The sequence below is a fragment of the Cygnus olor genome, chromosome 2, assembly GCF_009769625.2.
Source record: "Cygnus olor isolate bCygOlo1 chromosome 2, bCygOlo1.pri.v2, whole genome shotgun sequence".
NCBI classification, from domain to species: domain Eukaryota; kingdom Metazoa; phylum Chordata; class Aves; order Anseriformes; family Anatidae; genus Cygnus; species Cygnus olor.
In genome coordinates, this window is record NC_049170.1 from 145,394,551 (window position 1) to 145,400,797 (window position 6,247).

The following is a 6,247-nucleotide window of genomic DNA, read 5'->3' on the forward strand; positions in this document are numbered from 1 at the left end:
TTCCATAGAAGTATTACATAAAAATAATGATAATAAAAAAAAAAACAAACCTAAGTTCAGAAAGAATCACTGCAGTACTTTCTCCTTCTACAGATCACTAAGCTGTGCTTATATCGCCACGTAAGTATATATCTCAATCATGAAATGGTCTGCTAAAGCCAACATCCATCCTACCAAATCCTTTCCAGCTATAAAACAAGATGATCACATGCAGATAACATATTGGGGAAAACAGTGTGTGTTTATTCCTGAAACACTCCAAGGAATTGTTCAGGAGAGTGCAAGTTAGCAAAAATAATTATTTTTCCAGTGACTTCTCTAAAAATTGAACAGTAGAAATGATTAGTCACCAGTGATAGGACCTGCGGGAATGGTGTCCAGCTGAGGCAGGGGAGGTTTAGGCTAGACATCAGGAAGAGGTTCTTCACTGAGAGGGTTGTCACACACTGGAACAGGCTCCCCAGGGAAGTAGTCACTACACCAAGCCTGTTGGAGTTTAAGAAGCATTTGGACTGTGCACTTAGTCACATGGTCTAAAATTTTGGGTAGACCTGTGTGGTGCCAGGAGTTGGACTCGATGATCCTTATGGGTTCTTTCCAACTCAGAATATTCTATGATTCTATGATTCTATAACATTCCAATGTCAATGAGCTTTCTCTAGCACAGTTTAATTAACTATTTTAGATATATTTCTTGTGTTTTCTACTGATTGCTTTCACAGCGGAGTTTGTACTTCTAGGAATATGCTTTGGCCAGCCAAATTAAACACTATCTTCACTGGATGGTAGAAGAGGTTGTTAAGCTTGCTGTCATTATTTGCGTTCAATTTTTGTGTTGAAGTATATTTGTTTAGTGGCTTTCAACCACTAAAACTAGATACCCAATCTTAATAAAAAGCTGGAAAATAAGCCTCCAAGAAAATATTAGCACTTAAGAAGAGCAGAATGTAGATGTAGACTTCACTGAATTACAAATGTTTACTCGGACATAATCAAGTAACTTCTTGCTCCAAAGAGAGAGGTCTGCTACACAAACTCAAGGATAAGACCCATTCGAAGACTCCAGTTGGAGACCGACCTGCAGAGGGCAACACAATCACACGAAATGACAATTCAATTACAACAAGGGCAGTATCAGAACCACACACTAATCAACGTAGTTCAACTCCCCTTTATTTCTTAAACCTCTGTTTATACAAACCTTAATTCTGAGCACTTTACAGAAGAATTTTGAGCACAATTACAGAACAGTAAATGTAACAAAGAAATCATACCACTTATAGGATTACCATGATCTTATTGCACTTTCCATTGACACTCAATCATAGCCATAAAACACTTGATGTTCTACCCTGAAAACACAACCTTTAGTCTTGAAAATAAATAAATAAATAAATAAATAAATAAATAAATAAATAAATAGAATCTCTGTAAGCTAAGTCATTTATTCCCTGGGAACAAAACCACTCTTATGAGAAAGACTAGAATGCCATACTCAGACATCTAAGATGTGAGTCTAGAGTGGTTCCAGATTGCTAAACCTCAACCCCTTTGTCAAAGCATTCGTAAAACTCCACTCCCTGTGTGACTCAAAACAATAGTTTTTTTTACACATGTATAGGTGTATATTTAATTAAAATCTTCCCATAGTTGTTCTCTAAGTATACTAGTGCCTTTTACCTACTACATCTCCACCTTTGTTTGATGGCAGTGTCTACATGGAAAGGTCATCTTCATTTTAGCTTGGAAAAATAAAACATATTCTCTACGGTTCAGTTGTAAACAATGCAAATCCTTTTAACAAAAAACAAGGATTACTTCTCAAAGTTCTCTGCTAAATAGGTTGTTAACACTATAGGAACTGCGTCAGCAATAACAGAATACCAGAAATAACATAATGATTATTTCTCTTAAGGCACTCTGAAAAGCGTTCAATCGTTAGCTCCTTCAGCCATTCACTGTGGACTCCAGACTAACACTTTCATTTTCAAATGTCAATTTCTGCTGTTAAATTAAATGAAAATGCGGATCAGTGTGATACATCATCATCTAAAGTAACTCCTGAGGAATTCATTGGGGTAATGCTACTTGAGTTACCTACCATTTTCTAAAATGTTTGTCTACAAAAGCAGGTTGTGTGGTTTGTTTCAGATGGCTGCCTACTGCAATCCATCTTGTGCCAAGGCTGTGAGCACCCACTCCACTGTTCACCTGGTGTACAAGGTGGTACTTAGAACCAATGAGAAGATAAAATGTTGGCTTGGGACTGCACATAAAGAAAATGTGTAGAGTTGTAATCATAGCTGTAATAGCTTTGATAGCTCAGTTTGCCCACCTTTCTGAGAAAGACTTAGTTAACTGATATTTGTAAAGCTGTCCTTGGTGGCCATGGCAAGGCTTTGGTAATGGAGAGTGGCTGCAGGGGGCCTCTGGGGGGAAAGGCTGGGTCTGCCCGGTGCTGGACACAGCCAACTCCAGCCAGATCCAACAGCCCCACCCCAGGGCATGGCTGGGCCCAGCCACCAAGCTGGCAGCACATTGGGGAAAACAGATTTGGGAAAGGGCAAAACAGATATCCCCAGTGCAGCCCATGGAAGAACCCGCACCAGAGCATGGGCTGTAGGAACTGAAGCCTGTGCAGACCCCATGCTGAAGCAGGAGAAAAGAGTGAGGAGGAAGGAGTGGCAGAGATGAAGTGTTATAGATTGTGTACAACACCCCCATGGTGCCCTTGGTGCTAACTGGTAAGCAATGTTCCTGTCTTTACCTCAACCCATGAGCTTTTTCATCTTATTTTCTCCCAGTCCTTTTGAGGTAGAGGAGTGAGGGAGCGCTGTGTGGGTGTCTGGCAGCCAAGCAAGGTCAACCCACCACAAAAGCATTGAGAATAACAATGATTTTTCTATGGATATTCAGTGTAATTTTACTCTCTAACATTTTTGCTGTGCAGGAAGAGCCAAGGACTACAAACCCCACAGAGAAAACTCTGAAAACTCATGGCCACTTTTTTGAATTATCTAGTCAAGTTTGTCTAGGTCTTTCTCACAGAATGCTGTGGTTTGTGCACAAAACTCATGCAGATTTTGAGGACATAGGATCTGAATGAAAACTTCCAGTCTCTCCCTCTGCTTTCTCTTTCTTCATATTTCATTAATCCCATAATGCAGTCAGCTGGAACTGCTAGACACTCCCTACTCTTCAATTGATCCTAGAATTATCTTGAAGAAAGGCTACTGGCTACAGAACAATTTTGCAACTGGTGCAATACTAAATCTTCAATATATCGCTCATGATATCAGTAGGGAAGAAACACAAGCCTTACACAATCCTTTTTGCTGAATTGAGAAATTCACATACTTAGTATCTAGCACGGACTTTGCAAAGAGTCCTGAGCTGCCTGTGGAATAGGATTGTGACTGTAACCTAATTAGCACATCTATGCACACATTTTGCACCTGAAGATCAATCACATTTTGTAGCTGAAGATCAATTAAAGGCTTGCTTTAAAACTACTTCAAAGAATTCTGATCTACATCGGTATCAACCAGTTTGAAATTAATCTGAGAAAACGAGAGATTTTTTTTCTCATATAGTTGTGTGGTAGTCCTCATACATGCATGTATTGGATGCATGTACAAGTAAATAGACACTATTTTTCAGGAGTACATCTGTAGAAATTCTGCCTTTGTTCCTCAGAGCCTCCAAAATAATCTGCAGATTCAGGCTGGGGAAGGTCATTTACCCTGTCTCAAATGCCCAGCACTGCCATTTACAGCAGGTCTCTTCTATCCTTAACAATGAGATGAGCCACTTCCAGGACATGTGCAGCATTTTGCAGATCAAGCTTTACAGAAACCTCTTCAGAAACTTACCAAGAGTTAAAACAGGTGTAAAATTCAACCCAGTAGAGGGCAATAGACCCCACTGTACATTGACCTCACAGTAGCTCTAAGTAAAACAGCAGTGTCCAACCTGAACCTTACCAGTCTGCTGATAGAGGATAAGGAGATGAAGATGGCAGAAGGGAAGAAGTCTTAAAATTCTGCTAATGTCATCGACAAATCTTCCTGACCCTAAGGAGATTTCTGTTCAATTTGCTCAGTCTGCTAACCTTCATTCTTCTTGGATACTAATGCATCACTTTTAAACAAAATCATCACGTAACATAAGCTATTGTTTGATTTGTTTATAAATACCAGTATTGAGCTGCATCACCTATAAATTGACCAGTGACGTGAATTCAAATATCTTTTGTCTGGGAGAAAATCTTCACCTGGATAAAATTATTGGAGCGCTTTGGTTTAGAAGATTGTAGGGTTTTCTTTTGTTGTTGTTGTTGGGTGGTGGTTTTTGTTTTGTTTTGCTTTGCTTTTGTTTTATTTTCATTTTTAAATGTCTTTATAGTAGAGGCAGGAATGTGTATTTTGTTTCTAAAACACAAGTCCCAAATACTGTAAAGGTAAATTCAAAGGAGCAAAACCTGGCATTTAGGGAATATAAACACAAGAACCTTTCAACTTACTTTTCATTACTTACTTTTAATAGGCTAGAAGCAGAGGAGAAAAAAATAATTAATGGACAATAATTATTTGAAAGTTATCACAAAACATTTGAGAAAGTCAGCAGACAATCCCAGGACTTCTTTGAAAGGGGGTCTTTTTGAGTAACTTTGAACAAATGCTGATATTAGTTGCATCTACAGTAATGCCCCAAACTAGACTGGAACCATCAGTAAAGAGAGTTGTACTAAAACGTGACAGATCCCTTCCCAGTCCACCTCAGCTGTTTGAAACGCAGAAGTACCAAGCTGACACTCGGTGCTTTGAAACCCTGATACAGCCAGCAAAGCCCAGGGAAAATACTCTGAGAGAAAGTCAATTTTCAGTGGAACAAGGAAAATGAAGGGTAAATAGCAGACATAGAAGTGAAAGCTTTTAAGCAGGAAAAAAAGTCACAGGAGAAGGTGTCAGGTATAATGCCATTAGCAATGACAAATTGAAATCATTGATTAAGAAAGCAGTGAAAGCAGTGGAGGAAAAAAATTGTCTTTGAGCTTTTATTCAGTGGTTTCAAATCTTTCAAAGATTCTTACAACCATTTCTTTCAAATGCAGAAACTACATTAGGCGTAATAAAAGCACTGATCAAATCCTTGTCAGCCTATATAATGAGTTAGATCTTTCAGGAGAATTGCCTGTCTATTGTGATACAAGCCTAAGATCTGAATATCAATGATTTACTGTTATTGTTTTGGCTAGATTACAAGACTTGAAAAATATGATTAGAAGTTGCTGTGGAGGCAGAAAGTATTTTATATACATGTGCAGAGATTAGCATTCTGTGTCCAGACATAGGCAACAGCATCTTATATTTCAGAAGATAATGAACTTACCCCTGATCCATTTTCTGGGAAGTCCACCGCATTCCAGTCAGTCCAATATTATTTTTTCTTCCTCTGAGTCCCTTAAATCCTACAGAGGAAAGAGCTGTACTGAAACCAATTGAAGTTTTGCCCTTGACTTCAACAGGGCCAAGATTTTTCCCTCTTTGACAATACTCACAAAAAGATTAATTGCAATTTAAAAAGCTGAATCCTAGACTTGGTTTCTGCCACTTGCACTTACCTCTGCAAGCAATCCTCTTAACCAGAAGCCATCCTTACTTCTGGAGTTCCCAGTGCATCCTTCTTCGGTGTGCCTGGATTTTAAAGTTGAAGCACTTCAGAAAATGGACTGCCTTTATTTTCTTGTTTGTCAGAACAGAACTGTAGGTATTAAACAAATATTAGGCAAAGAATAATGTCAATAATAAGATATCCAATTTTGTAATGAAGCATACTGAGATGCTAGCTGGAATTACTCATTGCAGGAATTCTAAGAAATGTTGAAATTGCTGACAAATAGACAGAATAGATTTCTGAGAAACAAACCAATGACAGCTATTTTGAAAAGAGAGGGAAAATTACCCACAATTAGAGTGATGCTGTCAATAAACTATTAACCGTTTATAGTTGGTGTTCTAGGAAAATATAATGAACTTAATCTCTCAAGTACCATGTGAATGCCAGCAAGTTTTGTTGTTGCTGTTTTGTTGTTGTTGTTGTTGTTTTTTCTGAAAGGCACAGAGGAGTTTCACATATACTCACAACAGACTTAATGTCCCCAGGAGAAAAAAAAAAAAAAAAAAAAGCTTGATATTTTCAATTCAAAACAAAGAGACAACTTCCAGCTAATGATGTGATGTCATTT